The sequence below is a fragment of the Euprymna scolopes genome, chromosome 40, assembly GCF_053919585.1.
Source record: "Euprymna scolopes isolate OS-2025 chromosome 40, ASM5391958v1, whole genome shotgun sequence".
NCBI lineage: Eukaryota > Metazoa > Mollusca > Cephalopoda > Sepiida > Sepiolidae > Euprymna > Euprymna scolopes.
In genome coordinates, this window is record NC_136521.1 from 57,193,087 (window position 1) to 57,211,413 (window position 18,327).

Genomic DNA, 18,327 nt, shown 5'->3' on the forward strand with positions numbered 1-18,327 from the left:
TTATATATAACAGCTTGAGATGTGTGTATATATATATATATATATATATATATATATATACACACACACACACACAATACGGTATATTCACGTTGACAATCTGGGTTTTGCTAGATCAATAGTTATGCGACGTTGAGCCTGGTCAATACTAAATGGGTAACCATTTGAGAATACCAGATGCTGTATGTGTTGTAATTTTAGTATCTGGATACCGTCCTCTCTTGTCTAAACGCGCACTGTGTTGATTTTTCCGGAAATTTTGTACACCCATAGAGAATATACGACTAATAAACGCGCACATGTATATTATAGGGAAGGTATGTTTTAATATGACAAGCGTGGTCAAGTTCTGTAGTTTTCTATACGGTAGAATCATACGGCATAATAAACTTGAGCTTGGTCAGTACTAAAGAGAATGACCATTTGGGAATAGCAGGTGTTGTACTTGCCCTCCGCTTATCTCGGCATTGTTTCTGATCGTTCTGGACTTCTCACTGTCACTGGAATCAGATTGTGTCAATTCAAGAAAGGTGTATTGCACAACCGTTGCTTCACAATTACACGTGCAGCTACCCTTTTATAAGGTATCCCTTGTCTCTTAAGACAGAATGGAAGAGATACGATAAATATATGTGATGAATATGGTCCAAAAGAGAGTCGCCAACCTAATAATTCCTGAACAGTGAGCTAGGCTTCAGTTTCTGTCCCATCGACGAAATGTTGCATCCCTCTGCCTGTTTTACAAAAATTTTAATGGTAGATGCTCCAACGATCTACAAGCCATTGTACCCCCTCGACGTAAATACCTCCGACAAATCCGACAAACATCAAAATTCCATTTCTACACAGTAGAGATCCCCAGATGCCAGGACACCTTCTACTCCAATAGTTTTTTTCCCCACGGACTGCTAGACTTCGGAATTCCCTTCCCGTTTCCTGTTTCCCCGACTGTACTGACATGCATAAGTTAAGGTGTCATAAAATACGCTTAAATATATTTTAATGTATCCAGATTACGTATATATTATTATAGAGTCGTGATTTAAAAAAAATTGGAGTGCCATCAGCTAGAATCGAGACCGACATAAAAACTGTAAATTTTAAAGCTGGTGACGTTACCACAGTACCAACGTGACACACATGAACTGAGTAAGAATAAACTAAGATGAATGTACAGAATTTATAAGGATTTTTTTTTTACCCTTAAAAACTATTCAAACCGGTTCATAAAAGAACGGTTCATAAAAAAATCCAATCATTTATCCAATCTAGCGCCGCTCTGTGACTTTTTGTTACGGAAGAGATAGTTTGAAAATATGGGGACAGTTGGACAGACATCTAGTTATATATATATATATATATATATATATATATCAATCATGGAAATGAAATGTTTACCCAAGTGAAGTATAAACTTCAAACGAATATAAATATTAATATATCAATATACGAATCCTACTTAAATAAGAAAGCTCAATACAAGCACAATAGAAAGTAGAGCTTGTCATGAAAATTGTTTTTGAAGTATTTCGTCGAACAATAAATTTACAGTCTTGATATATATATATATATATATATATATATATGCATTTTGTGTATCCTTGCAAAAGTTAATGTGTTTGACCATGACAGCATGTAAGCATACACAAATGCATATTAATTTTTTTACTTCTATGCACAGCTGCATGAAACGCATTTTTATTTTTTCCTGGATTTTGATGCACGCTGTGTTCTGAAAACGCACTTGACGTAAGAATAAAACACAGCCTTAATATTTTTTTTTACAGAGCAAAGAGTCAGCATAACCTTACTATAATCTTCGTTTTATTTTGTTGTGTTTTTAGGTTTGAGGCTCATTATAGGTTTTCTTTACAGTCCACGATAAAATTATGGTGCAGAAGAAGAGGGAAATATGAAACAAAAGGGAAACTAGAAAAATACAGTGAAGAAAAAGAAAAGTTAGGAAAAAGAGGGAAAATAAAAATCTAGGACAAATAGTAATTAAAAAGAACAAAAATAAAGAAATATAGGACAAATTGAAAAAGCAGGACAAAAAATAATTAAAAACGAGGACAAAAAATAATAAAAAGAAAACAGGAAAAAAAAATAATAAAAACAGAGGACAAAAAAATAATAAAAACAAAGGACAAAAAAAAAACAGAGGGCAAAAAAATAATAAAAACAAAGGACAAAAAAACTAAAAACAAAGGACAAAAAAATAAAAACAAAGGACAAAAAAAAATAAAAACAGAGGACAAAAAAAAAAAAAAACAGAGGACAAAAAAAAAAAATAAAAACAGAGGACAAAAAAAACAGGGCAAAAAATAATAAAAAAATGAGGATAAAAAAATAATAAAAACAGAGGACAAAAAAAATAAAAACAGAGGGCAAAAAATAAAAAATGAGGATAAAAAAATAATAAAAACAGAGGACAAAAAAAAATAAAAACAAAGGACAAAGAAAATAATAAAAACAGAGGACAAAAAAATAAAAACAGAGGGCAAAAAATAATAAAAAAAATGAGGATAAAAAAAAAATAAAAACAGAGGACAAAAAATAATAAAAAAATGAGGATAAATAAATAATAAAAACAGAGGACAAAAAAAATAAAAACAGAGGGAAAAAAATAAAAAAATGAGGATAAAAAAGATAATAAAAACAGAGGACAAAAAAAATAATTAAAGCAGAGAGCAAAAAATAATAAAAAAATGAGGATAAAAAAATAATAAAAACAGAGGACAAAAAAAATAAAAACAGAGGGAAAAAATAATAAAAAAATGAGGATAAAAAGATAATAAAAACAGAGGACAAAAAATAATAAAAACAACGGACAAAAAATAAAAACACAGGACAAAAAAAAAATAATAAAAACAGAGAGCAAAAAATAATAAAAAAATGAAGACAAAAAAATAATAAAAACAGAGGGCAAAAAATAATAAAAAAATGAGGATAAAAAAATAATAAAAACAGAAGACAAAAAAATAAAAACAGAGGGAAAAAAATAATAAAAAAATGAGGATAAAAAAAATAATAAAAACAGAGGACAAAAAAAATAATTAAAGCAGAGAGCAAAAAATAATAAAAAAATGAGGATAAAAAAATAATAAAAACAGGACAAAAAATAATAAAAACAACGGACAAAAAATAATAAAAACAAAGGACAAAAAAATAATAAAAACAGAGGGCAAAAAATAATAAAAACAAAGGACAAAAAATAAAAACAAAGGACAAAAAAAATAATAAAAACAGAGAGCAAAAAATAATAAAAAAATGAAGACAAAAAAATAATAAAAACAGAGGGCAAAAAAAAAAAATTAAAAACAAAGGACAAAAAATAATAAAAACAGAGGGCAAAAAATAATAAAAAAAAACAAAGGACAAAAAATAATAAAAAAAAACAAAGGACAAAAAATAATAAAAACAGAGGACAAAAAAATAAATAATTCCAATGTTTAGTCCAAAAATTGACTGAGAGGTCAAATTTTTAAAACTTTGACCCTTATTTTGATCCCTTAACATTTATCATTTTGGGTTCAAATCAGGTTAAAACGTTGAGTTCATGTCCAAAGATCGTACATCTAAAATTTCAAGTGTTTAGACCGAAAATTGGCAGAGGAGTTGGGTAGAGTTTTCAAAGGTCAAATCGTTGAACTTTTACTCCTTGACAGCAAAATTTCTGGCTGAAAAACGATTAAAAAGGCGTTTATACATCTCAATACCTCTTATGTCAAATTTCGAGTCTGTAGACTGGAAATTGACAGAGTAGTTTGGCAGGGAAATGTACACGCACAGACAGACACTCACACAGACAATTTCACGTTTATAGATATATAGATTTATTTTACGTACGTTTATTTTCACCCTTTCCGTTTAAGTGTGCTCAATCTAAAAGTTCATTCTTTTATGACAAAGATGATAAAGAATATCAAGTCTCCATTAAAAACTCCTTCTATCTACTAAGAAAAACGGGAGTGGGCACCCCTACACACCTCTCCATGAATCTAGATGTCTGAAATCCCTTCGTCTCCAAGATGGCCCGGAAAGATATCTTCTATGCGCGTGCGCAATAATCCAAGTGGTCATAATCACTTCCATCTGCTCGGTTCGTCACAAACAGTCATTTGTTGAAAGATGACGGTCAATTGTATTTCGGTTCAATTTTCAGCAGAATTGCGTTCAAGTTTACTGACGTGGGGACCAGTAGAGACAAAGTCCCCACCACGCGCGATTTCCTCAACATGGAGGTGACGTTGCCTAAGTGGTTAACGACACCGACTGACAACCTGGGTGCACCAAGTTCGTTCCACAGAAACTCTTTCCGCTGTGGATGTTAGCAACCTGCACGTGGTCTCTCTCGTCAGTACTCGATGTCTTTGTAGAAACAATTCTAACTAGAGATATCGAGGAAACGAATGCCACCAATAATCATCGGATTCATTCGGAATGAATGAATGAGGCTCAAGGGCAACAATAAAGGGAAATAACTCCCTTTAAAAATTCGAATTTGCATTTCTGATCTTAAAGAAAGTTAAGCCACACGTATAAATCATTAATTTTGTTTGTCATGCAGTGTTTTCATGGATTACATGAGATTACCCTAATGCACTCGGCGGCAGTGTGCATCAGGGAGGTTATGATAGGTAAATGGTTGACGCCATGAACTGAAAACGTGGACGTGCCAAGTTCAAATCCAGTTCGTTTCACAGAAACACTTTCACTTGGGAATGCTGAAAGCCACCACGGGATCCTTCTAGTTACTATCTGAGGTCTTTCTAGAAAGAAGTATAACAGGAAAGATACAGGAGAAACGAATGCCACGAATAATCATTTGATTCATGTGAAATGAATGAATGGAGCTCAGCAGCAACAATCTCAACTTCGATCTATTAAAGAAGCGACACACTGGGGACCATTGTGAATCGACATGACATTGTCACTATTCTTGAAAACACAGAGTCTGCTCTCGACCTGCCAACTCAGCAAAACGCTCAATAAAACTTCCTGATATTTGCATATTGGTTTTGAAAAAAAAATGATACATTTTATTAGTTACAGGTACTAGAAAGTGGACCGTGAGTTTAGTTACAGCACTCTTGCAATTCTCACCTTACTTATTTTATCCTTTAGTCCTCATATTCAACGAGTGATGTTTCTGACAAAAGGGAAATAATGATTGTTTTCTCGGATGGGATCCATCAATCTAACATTTATTATTTGATAGCGTTTGACATTGAAGTGATTTTTAGCTTTTAGTTAACTTTTTTATGGAAAGTCTTGAATTTATTTAAAAAAAAAAATTAAAAAAAAGAAAAGATATTAGTGTTGTTTTTAAACTCAACGTTACAGTGTTCATCCTTATATCTTTAACGCCTAGATTCATTTTGACCATGCTTCGTATTTTGAAGAAATGGTCATTGGGATGTTCAATAAGGACACTGAAAACCAGTTTTAAATTAAATCGAAATCGATAAATAAACATAGAACCGGATCACAAGTTTTTGTTAACAAAACCACCATCTTTTTTTTTTTTAATAAATTCAAGACATGAAACTTTCCATAAGAAAAGTTAACTATTATTTGGTGTTGCATTCCTAAAACGTTATTGTCGTTGGACATGTTCCCCTTTTATATTATTGTTGATTTAATTATTTTATTTATTTGTCGTGCAAGTTGTTGTAAACATTAACACGTTGGAAGAAATATCAAATCTACTACTTGAATAAATACTTTTTAAATAAGTCTTGCTATGAAAATTTCATTCATTCAATGTTTTTGTTTTCCTTTTTGTTATAATAAATGCAGCGTCGAGTCCAGATTTGCTCTCATCTCACATCGTATTTTGAATAAGATAAAAATTCCATTCATTGTTCATTTCTATGTCAGTAAATACAGTTTTGAGTCTAGATTTGTTTTGTTCGCATATCGTATTTTAGAGCTCAACGTTTAATTGTTCATTTCTACGTCAGTGAATACAGTTTTGAGTCTAGATTTGTTTTGTTTGCGTATCGTATTTTAGAGCTCAACGTTTAATTGTTCATTTCAATGTCAGTAAATACAGTTTTGAGTCTAGATTTGTTTTGTTTGCGTATCGTATTTTAGAGCTCAACGTTTAATTGCTCATTTCTATGTCAGTAAATACAGTTTTGAGTCTAGATTTGTTTTGTTCGCATATCGTATTTTAGAGCTCAACGTTTAATTGTTCATTTCTATGTCAGTAAATACAGTTTTGAGTCTAGATTTGTTTTGTTTGCGTATCGTATTTTAGAGCTCAACGTTTAATTGTTCATTTCTATGTCGGTGAATACCGTTTTGAGTCTAGATTTGTTTTGTTTGCGTATCGTATTTTAGAGCTCAACGTTTAATTGTTCATTTCTACGTCAGTGAATACAGTTTTGAGTCTAGATTTGTTTTGTTTGCGTATCGTATTTTAGAGCTCAACGTTTAATTGTTCATTTCTATGCCAGTGAATACAGTTTTGAGTCTAGATTTGTTTTGTTCGCGTATCGCTATATTGTTTATCTCTATGTCGGTTAATATAGTTTTGAGTCTAGATTTATTTGGGTCACAATTTTTATTTTGTAAATCAACGTTACATCGTTCATTTCTATGTCGGTGAATACAGTTTTTAGCCTAGCTTCATTTTGATCACCCTTCGTATTTTGAAGAAATACTCATCGGCATGTTAAAAAAGGGTACTATTTTACTTGACTTTGATCTTGAAAAACAGTTCTGTGTTAAACCGAAACCGATTAATAAACATAGACCTGGATTACAATTATGTTTGTTAACAAAACTAATATCTATTAGCTGAAATACCAAAATCAGATTTGGTACAGAATAAAGAAAAGGAATTTGGAATTTAAAAAAATAAATTCAAGGCATGATACCCCAAAATATTTCACAGTAATCAGAAACATTGATATTGGCAAAAATAGTAAGATTAGACAGATTATAAAGTTCAAAAGTTTGAAATGTTTTGTGGAATTAAATAGGATTTCGAGTGATCGGAATTCGTTAATTTATTGCACGAGATTTTATTGGGACATTTACATAGAATTTAAAGCGTATATCCATACATATTTATACATATGCATTCAGGCATATTAACATATCTCTCTATACATACACACACACACACATTATATAAACACATACATCTATATCTATGCACACATTTACCCACATATTTTTATACATTTATCCATACGCACATATAATATACACACACACACACACAGATATATAATACACACCCGCATACACAGCACATCGATGCACACATAATACACGCATCATAATACATAAAACACACGCACATACAACCCTAATGCATATGACATCACATACAGACACACACACATATATATATATGTATATATATATATAACATACACACCACACACATATATATATACACACACACATACTTATATATAACACACCACACACATATATATATACACGCACGTACATATATATATATAACACACACCACACACACACATATATATATACACACACGTACATATATATATATATAACACACACCACACACACACATATATATATATACACACATACATAAATATATATATAACACACACCACACACACATATATATATACACACATACATATATATATATAACACACACACATATATATATATAACACACACCACACACACATATATATATACACACACATACATATATATATATATATATATATATATAACACCACACACACATATATATATATACACACACATACATATATATATATATAACACACACCACACACACATATATATATACACACACATACATATATATATATATAACACACACATATATATATACACACACATACATATATATATATAACACACACACCACACAATATATATATACACACACATACCACACACATATATATATACACACACATATATATATACACACACATACATATATATATATATATATAACACACACCACACACATATATATATACACACACATACATACATATATATATATATATATATATTAGTGATGCGAACGATTCCAATATTTTTGCCCGATTCCGATACAATTACCGATTCTGTACTAAATTTCCAATTCTTTATAAATCTCTTAATATTTAAATAAAGAGTTATTTTTCCTCGATTACCGTAAAAACACATGCTAATTATGTAAATGTTTTCATAAACGAAAAAAAAAAAATACACCTGTGGACATCATCTATCGATCTTAGTTTTACTAATAGTTCAAAATCAATAAATATTTATTATTCTACAATTATTAACGGCAAAGGAAGATTTTACTTTGAATATATTCAAATAAAAATTTAAAAAAAAGACAATAAAAAGAATCGTTTTGGCATTGGAAAATATGCACCAATTTTTCTGATTCCGATACCCGCAAATGTTCTGATTTTTTCGATTCTCGATTCCGATTAATCGTCCCAACACTAATATATATATCTTATCACGCGCACACACGCGCGCGTGCGTATATTACTGCACAATTATATATTCTTGTAAAATAATCTTGCATCATACGACATTTTGAAAACCGACATTATTTGCACTTGTTCCTCAGGTAGGGGGCAAGAGATGAACGGTCTTGTTGCTTTTAATTTCATTTTTATTTATTTATTTTTTGCGATTTAGAACAAATTTATTTTTATTATAGATTTTATTATTCTATGACTCATTTGACATTAGACGATGGAATCCGACATCATTTTTTTTCGGATAGAGGGTGGAAAGAGAGAGAAGGGGAAAAAGAGAGGGAGCGGAGAGAGAGAGAGAGAAAACAAGAGAGAAAGAAAGACAAAGAGAGAAAAAGAGGAAGAGAAAGGGGAAGAAAGAGAGAAAAGGAGAAAGAAAGAAAAGGAGAAAGAGGGGGGAAAAGGAGGGATGAAGAGAAAGGGAGGGATGAAGAGAAAGGGAGGGATGAAGAGAAAGGGGGGATGAAGAGAAAGGGAGGGATGAAGAGAAAGGGGGGGATGAAGAGAAAGGGGGGGATGAAGAGAAAGGGGGGATAAAAAAAAGGGAGGGATGAAGGGAAGTAGAAGAGAGAGGGAAATGGATAAAGATAGGAGGGATAAGGAGAGGGAGGAAGAAGAAAAGGAAATAGAGAAAGAGAGGGAAGAGAGTCGGCCGCTATTGGTCACAGCAGTCAACACCATCATTGCACGTAATGCTCAAATCCAGAAAGTGCGGCAGACGTCAGCTGTGGAATTGGCAGACAAATTGAAAAGCAAATTAAAAAAATCACATAAAACAAGAAAAGAGATGGGCATTGGGTGGGGGTGGATAAGATTATGAAAAATAATTTTGATAAATCTGAGGTTTTACTTTTCTTCCATATTTATTATAATTTTTAGCTGTGTAATAATTGATTTGATCATGGGTTGGTTATTAGTTTACTTGCTTATTTCTGATATATTTTTTTGAACCGTCCAAAGCCGATCCGATGTTACTAAAGTTATTTTTGTATGTATTTACACGCTTACTATTTTATATGGTTTGATGGTTTTCTTTTTTTATTTAATAACCTAAGTTCCCGGCGTTGCCTGTGTGTTTGGAGGTGTGTTGAAAAAAAGAAAAAGAAAAGTAGTACTAGACAAGCAGGCTCGAACCCGTACCTCAAAGGAGGAAAAGAACGTGAAAAAAGAAAAAACAAAAGAATGTGACGTTTTTGCTGTTGTGGCCATCGCCAAACCGGAGGTGGCGAAGGGTTAAATGTAGGCTAATCAATCGAAAAGAGGGGGATGACTTCCGAAAATATCGGCGAAAAAAGCGACCCCTCCCTGTAGAAAAGTGCCCGATTTGAGGGCGAAGGAATTAATGCTTTTAATCAAGTTTTCGATATTTGTTGTTCGAAGAGTCGAGCTTCAAAATAATACCGACCTCGTGAAAATCCATCACCTCTGTCGAAAGTTATAGGCAGACATACAAACATACATACATACATACATTTAAACAGACTGATGAGATTTATATGATAGACTAGCAGAGGTACCCGGCGTTGCCCGGGTGTTTGTAGGTGTGTGTGTGAAAAAAAAACAGGTGCCCGTGAAAAAAAAAGCCTTGACGACGCACAGTTGGAAAATAGTAAAGTGTGAAAAAAACAGGTGCGCGTTTTTGATTGACGTGACGGCGATAGCTATTCAGCAGTTAGCATTTTGTGCGGGACAGTTTTTAATGAGGTCAATAAATCGGTTTGTTTGTTTTTAAAAACCCGCTCCCTCGTCTCGAAATGAAAGCTACCGTCTGATATGACGAAGTCGACATTGACCAAACGTTACTTAGCTCTCTAGAGACCACTGGCTCTGGGCCTGTGATTAGAGTCGAGTTTCGCTTTTTTGTTTATACCGAAAACCGAATGTAACGCGCGCCGATGCGGGAAATGTGGAATAATTAACGTTTGAAAGTCAATAAAATTAAATAGACAGACGAGCTCCGTGGTTAACTGTGAGATATTACAATTTATAGATGATATAAAAAGTTTTAAGAAGTTGTGAAGCGAGCGAGCGCTTCTCTGAAATAAGCCTTTTGTGGACATCGAGGAAAAGCGTACATACATACATACATACATACATACATACATACATACAAACAGACTGATGAGATTTATATGATAGATAACATATCAACCTATTTAAGTTTATTTAATGTCGAATCCAATTATTTTGGAAAAAGTGATTATGCTTCAAATTCTTTATAACTTCAAGATCCTTGCGTTGATGAATTTTGTAGAAAGAAAATTCGGTTATAGTCAGTAAACATATTTCCTAACTTCCGGCGTAGCGTGACCGGAAGCAAATGCAAATCAGTTTCTTTGCTTTTTTCGCTCACACCTATATCTCCCCTGTGTATGTATTCTTTTTTTATTACGTTTTTTTTTTCAGTCTTTCTTGTTTTATTAAATAATCATTGAAATCAAAATAAAAAACGTTTATTTTTTTTTAATTAAAAAATAAATAAAAACAAAATTTTATTTTTATAATTCCATAAACATATTTATGAAATTTCGAATAAAATAACTTCTTTAAAATATTCTTATCAAAAGCGCAATTAAAGACTAATTGTGTTATTTTTATCCGTATAATTTCTTAATTTTTTATTGCATACTTTTCAATAATGTCCTTTGCTTGATTTTTTTTTATCTCAATAAATCGCTCCACAGTAGAAATACTGAAGAATAAGAAAAGTGAGAAAAAAACTGATTTGTTTTGTAACCGCTTTCGGTAGCGCGACGCCGGAAATTAGGAAATACACTAGCTGCCTATAACCGAAAATTCTTGGTTTTGCTTTTTGACTTTGCACGGCATGACTGAGTTTTGCAAAGAGAAAGGAAAAACGCAACATCAATGTTTGGTGCATTTTAGATTGGGATCCCAGTACCTTCGGACAGCCTGATCAAATAGCACTTGAGATTCAACTTTAATCCAAGCGAAGAAATATTAACCGCTACAGACTGACGCATGTCACTCATAGTTCAATATCATAGTTTAATAAACAAACTCTTATATACATTTTTTTTAATATAAAAATGGTTAATATTCTCCGCAAATTCCAAATGAGATAGTTCAACTCAACTCCTCCGTCAGGAAAAACAAAACAAAATACCTAAAAAATCCGAGTAAATTTATTTATTATTTATTACAAACCAAAAAAAAAAAAAAAGACAAATTAATAGAAATAAAATTATAAACATGTTAATTACCTAATCATACCATACATAAATCCCCTACTCACATTTGCTCCGAGGCCCCACATAGCTACCCAACTTCCGCTCCATCATCTCGCATGCTTTGAATCGATCTGTTACGCTTACCATTTGAAAAGGGAATTTTTTTCCGAAATTAATAATGGATATTGTCGCAGACATAACAAGTAAAACATTTTACCAATACAACTGAATAAATATATGCATATATAAAATATATGTATGTACTTATTGATTTGTAAATCGCCACTTGCTCTCGTCTTCTTTTACCAACAACGACTATATTTCATTCCTTGCATTGTGACAGCCTTCTAAATCTCTACTACATACCTATCCCACACAATGATTCAAGCAAACTACATATCAATCATATATATATATATATATATATATATATATATATATATATATATATATATATATACTCAGATTCACATCCATATTTGAATTACATATTTATTCCAGTTTTTCCCCCAAAATATGAGATAAAATATATGAAAGTAATTAATTACGCGTTTCCTTTTCTGATACCTTTCCAGACATAGAACATTTCTTCGAGGGGGTGAGGGAGAAGGCCGAGGAGAGGGAAGGGAGAGAGAAAGTTAATCAATATCTAAAGTTGTTTTTCTGCCTTTAAAAGAATCGCAGACATAAGACTTTGGATTCTTCGAGTTTGAAAAAAAAAAAAAAAATCCAAAGTGCAGGTGTTTGTGACGACATCGGTATGAAAAAGGAGAGAACTTTGTGCAAAAGACAGGAGAAATATGATTCGTATTTAAGCTTTGACATTTTCGATAATTGCACTACTAATTTAAATTCTCTTTGTTTTCATTTATTGAGATTGTCAGACTGACTTCCTCATCTTGGTTGTTATAGTCACAACGTTTCGGCCATTTTGCCCTCCGGCCTTCATCCGCCCCATATGGGATGAAGTAAAAATAACAGAGAGACCCACTGGAAAGTGAGAAAACTTAAAGAAACAGCTCACATGCTCGGACATAACAACCTACTGAGCAAACCAAGCGTAGAGCTGAATGCAATTTGGACACCTCTAATAGAGAGAGAAAACCTTGAATAACAACATAGGTTTAATATTAACAAAAACCAACTAAGAATTGTCCTAGTGACATATGGCCGAGTGGTTCTAGACGTTGTATCAGTTTACAGTTACCCAATGGTGTTGAGTTCAATCCTGAACGAAGGCAGTGAAAAGTAAGATTCAAAACAGAGAATCAGCAACTATGTCCCAGAGCCTAGCTGGAGTCCGAACACAGTACCCCCATAATAATAATAAAGGGTTGGGTTCGAGACTCCTAACAAACGGTTCCCCAGTTCGATACAAAACACCTGATGAAGGCCGGATGGCAAAACGGCCGAAACGTTACGACTATAACAACCAAGATGAGAAAGTCAGTCCGACAATCTCAATAAATGAAAACACCTCATCTCAAAAATACAGACAGTTACTCTGTTTTATTCAAAGAATTAACTTTTTTTTTCAAAAAGATATTGATTAGCTTTGTTCGTAGAGTGATGTGTGGAAAATCATCGCGGGTCCAACACAATGGTTCCCAACATGGCGGTGGAATGGTTGCTGTTCTAGAAGCCATTTAATTTCACTTTACAGTTCTGGATTTTTCAGATTTAGTTTAGTTGATTCTTGTTCCGAATCTGTATCGAGGCGGTAATTGAGGGAATTTTTTCAATAACCTCGATGTCTTCAAGTCCAATGTGAACAAATTCCTGATGAACCGCCTCCTTAAGACAATTTATCAGATCTCCAAAACTAACGTACTATACACACAATAACCCTTATCCCCGAGTGGCTTCCGAGCCTTGATAAGTGGTGACTACCTTGTAAAAAAAAAAAAAAAATAAATAAATAAAATAAATAAAAGTTTTTAAATAAAGCTGAAGGTTTGTTTTGTTGACAAATTTATCGTGCCATCCTGTATATGAATAACCAAGCTGAGGCTTAATTCATTCAAATTAGGATATTTTGGGTTCATGCTTCCTCTCATCGTATTAATATTTGTACAACGAAAAAAAAAAAAAAAAATGACGGGCGTCACTTGGGTCCAAGAAGCTGCTATTTGTGGCTCGCGAGAAAGTTAGTTAAAAACCATCCGAATAAAAAAAAAAAAAAAAAAAAAAAAAAATTAGGTGAAACCTGGCCCATCCTAGCAGATCACAAATTATTATTCACTAAGCTAAATTAAAAAAAAAAAAAAAATAATAAATAAAAGAATAAAATAAGAGCTAGGGTGCGGTTCGAAAACAAATCGAAAAAAAAAAAAAAATCCTATTGATCCGACGGAATCTATTTATGGCGTCTGATCGCTCTAATGATGCGTTTCGGGATGTTTTTTTGGGAAATAGAAAATAACTGAACTACAGCAACAAATAAATACATAAATCAATGAAATTTAATTTTAAAAATAAGCGTGACTGACCGACGGGTGACCTCCCATAATTATGCTTGCTTAACTTAATCAAGTATATATAAGCACATATGTTTTAATCATTCTGACTGACGTTAAAAACATTTAATGAAATAAATGTTTAAAATTCAACAACATTTCTTCGCGGTTAGCGGTAGCCAGAGATAGCCTCTGTCGCCGGGTTCGAATCTATCGACTGGTCTTAATCATGACACTCTACACTGATGATTCCCGAAAGGGTGAAACACTAGTGTCTGTAGGTATTTAATTATTATAGTAAATAACCTTTATATATATATATATATATATATATATATATATATATATATATATATATATATATATATATATATATATAAATAAATAAAATCAGTATTTTTTCATTGATAGTTTTCTTTCAAAAATCAATATTTGATTCTGGTTCGTCATTTTTGTGTTGCTCGCTGTAGTATGTTGTTAAGGACAAGAGCATTTACTTTGATTATAATCTTTGCCGAAAATTATTCGTCCGGATCAAAATAATTTTCATACGGATACCACCTTAAACGGACATTACTCTGTATTAACGCATTGTTTGTTTTAAAGAAAATATGTCGAAAATAAAAATATAATTAAAAAAAAAAATCAACAGTAAAATAAATTGTAAGCAAAACAATTCCAGGCAGCGCCGGGTTGATGCAGTTAGTTATATAAAAAAAATGCGATAAGGTGAGCTAAAAGTAGAAAGTTTTTGTCGAAGCGTAAGAGGCAGACTTCAAAGCTATGTGAATCAAGGAGGAAGCAGTTTGAGCACTTGCGTTGATAAATGACATTTAATTTTTTATCAATATAATTTTATTATTACATAAAGTGTCGTATACGTTGTCTCTAAATAAATGTTTTTTTTTTACTGTCCACCTACTTTTGGCTCACCTTGTATAACAAACTACTTATTTCCACCCTCGCACTCATTTCATTTAATATGTATGAGAGGCGATGTTGATCAAATAGTTAATAAAACGGACTGACGACGTAAGTTCGAATCCAGTTCGTTCAACAAAATCACTTTCATTTAGGATGTTACCAACCTTCATGTGGTTCAACCCGTAACTACCCAGCGGCTTTCGAGGAAGAAATCTGACTAGAATAATATCTGGGAAACCAATGCCAACGGTAGAATTAATATGTACGTTTAGTGATGAATGTGTAACTCCACAATTAAGCGTAACTGATTAACCGATTAACCCACCTACCAATCGACTGACGGACAGAGTCTGTTAGAGAAACATGTGGACGCATCCCTAATAATTAGTGCACGACCATACCCACGCAACGAAAAGACAAAAATACCAAAAATATAGAAAAATATTTGTGATATAGATATCATGACGTAATGAAAATATAATTTTATTAATTTTATTTTTAATTGTATGGCTAAACGACGATTAACGATCTCTCGACATTTTGCAGGACAAGGGAGATAATTCTAATCAAAACTTTTGTGAGATTTGAGAAAGTCATTCTTAACATGGGGAAGGGTAAACATGAGAAAACTCAAATTCACTTTAAAATTATTTTCTTTATATATAATAAAAACTCATTGATTAATTTATGTGATTTTCGGAATACGATGCTTTCTTTCCGTCATAGGTAATCGCAACAAACATTTTTCTTGATTTTTGTTTTTTCTTGATGAGTTATAGACTCGCCCCGTATTAATTAAATGAGAAAACTTTTTTTATGCATCAATAAAAAAAAAGTATGTGAAAGTACAAACTATAAAGAAATGAAGACAATAATCTCATCTGAGAAAGATTAAAGTTTTAAATTATACATGTATATATGAGGAATAGGTAGTTTGCTTGAAGCATTGCTGGTAAAGATAAAGTATGAGAGACTGGAAAAACCGAGAGCAACGCAGAAGTCCGGAAAAGCGAAAGGAAAAGAAAAACAAAAAGATGAGATTGTATTGAAATGAAATAAAGAAATAAAGGAGAAAAGAGAGGGACGTGAATTTAAACGACATAAACAGAAGTGCTCAGAGAGAAAAGAAAAAAAAACAAAACAAATATTACACACACACACACACACATATATATATCTATAATATAAAGCTGAATGTGTGTGTGTGTGTGTGTGTGTGTGTGTGTGTGTCTGGTCACGAATAGGCTCCTATGTGGTTGACTATTTTAAAAAACTGATTACATATGATAGAAGATGTATCGAGACACAGGAATGGGTATGTTTGATCCTGCAGAACGGTGGTTCATTAAAAATGTGGGGCCTGTGTTCGCGCCTGGTCCACAAAGTATGGAAATAAAAAATTAAAAAATTAAAAAAAAAAAAAACGTTTACAAGTGTGTTTTGATATAGATGTACATAAGAATACTTTGATTAGTATGTTTTTAACTTAAATAGGGATGGTATAATAAAATTGTGGGGGCTGCGTTCGCATCTGGCCTCCATAGAATGGAAATAGGCACAAACTTTAATAAAGACTTTTCATATCTATCTGCGTAAGTATACTTTGATAATTATGTTTCAGTTTGAAGAAATATGGTATAATAAAATAATGGGGTGTTCGTTCACACCTGACCTCCATAGAATGGAAATATGTCACAAAGTTTAACAAGGTTTTTTAATATAGATCCGCAGAATATTGTGATAAGTGTTTCAGTGTGAACAGGTATGGTATAATAAATTATGGAGTTTATCTATTTTATTTTTAGAATCATCATATTTTGCTTTGGTTTTGATACCTCCAAATTCGAAGCTATCTCTTTACAAGCCTTCCTTTTCATAACCTATCATACTTTCATAAATCAGAGTCCATTTTCTGTAGGCTGTTTTTGAACCCAGTCAACGACGGGTACTTTTTCTAGTATATATATATATATATATATATATATATATATATATATATATATATATATATGTCTAACTGTGATACTGTTGTGTCTCTGCGAACCTGTTTTTTACGCCATTTTTAATATAACTTTTAATTTTCTTTTTGATAAAGGAGGGAATTTGTCCGAAAAAACATAAAACACCTTTAACATCCCATGACTTTACACTATTCCGGACATATCAGTAACCTAGTTTGCGGAATTTTGTGAAATATTTTATTTAAAAAGATAAATTAGATGAAAAACAAATTAAAATATAAAATACATTAAAATGAAAAATAGAAAGAAAAAAATAAATTAAAATAAATAAATAAAAATTAAAATTAAAAAAAAAAATGAATTAAAATAAAAAATAAAATAAAATAAAAAATAAATTAAAATAAAAAATAAATTAAAATAAAAAATAAAATAAAATAAAAAATAAATTAAAATAAAAAATAAAATAAAATAAAAAATAAATTAAAATAAAAAATAAATTAAAATAAAAAATAAATTAAAATAAATAGATACTTTTTACCATCTTTTCTATACGACCTAATCTTTTTGTTTTTGTTTTCCTTTCACATTTCCGGACTTCTGAATTGCTCTCAGCTTTTCCCATTTATATAAATGTACATGCACACACATATGTTTACATATATAGAGACAGATACAGATATATACGCACATGAACTCAGATTATATATATATATATATATATATATATATATATATATATATGGTTTAGATTATAAAAATAAATACATATAACATATATATATTTTTTCAATTAAGCTCAATGAAAACATTGTTACACTTTCAGAGGATATATATCAGGATTAAACATTACAAATCCAAATATATATTTTATTTTTCTTACTTATATAATCATTTATTGTGTCTTACACGCGTTTCTAGATAAAGAGTAAGATATAGCTCTTTATTCTACGGCATAATCACGTTGACAAACAGGTTCCCGCTGGTCACCGAAGTTAAGCAACGCTGAACCTGGTCAGTACCAAATGGGTGACCATTTGGGGCTTCCAGATGCTGTATGTTCTCTCCGCTCCAGTCGTCCTGAACTTGTCCTTGCCACTGAACTCAGTGTCGATTCAGGAGATGTGTGGTTGGAAAGTGCGCTACCCCAGCAACAAAACCCTAAACCCTACCCCAGCAACAAAATTACATGCGCAGCTGCCCTTGCAGGGGGCATCCTTTGTCTTTCGAGACTGAACCGAAGCATCGATCGATCGATCGATAGCGCTTTAAATATTATTAC

At 31.9% G+C, this 18,327-nt stretch overlaps 1 protein-coding gene across 7 annotated transcripts in view; it reads right to left on the bottom strand.

The window, feature by feature from the left end:
* Positions 1-18,327, bottom strand: part of LOC145265584 (netrin receptor UNC5B-a-like) — a 573,104-nt gene that overhangs the window by 311,749 nt on the left and 243,028 nt on the right. The gene's annotated exons all lie outside the window — the stretch shown is intronic.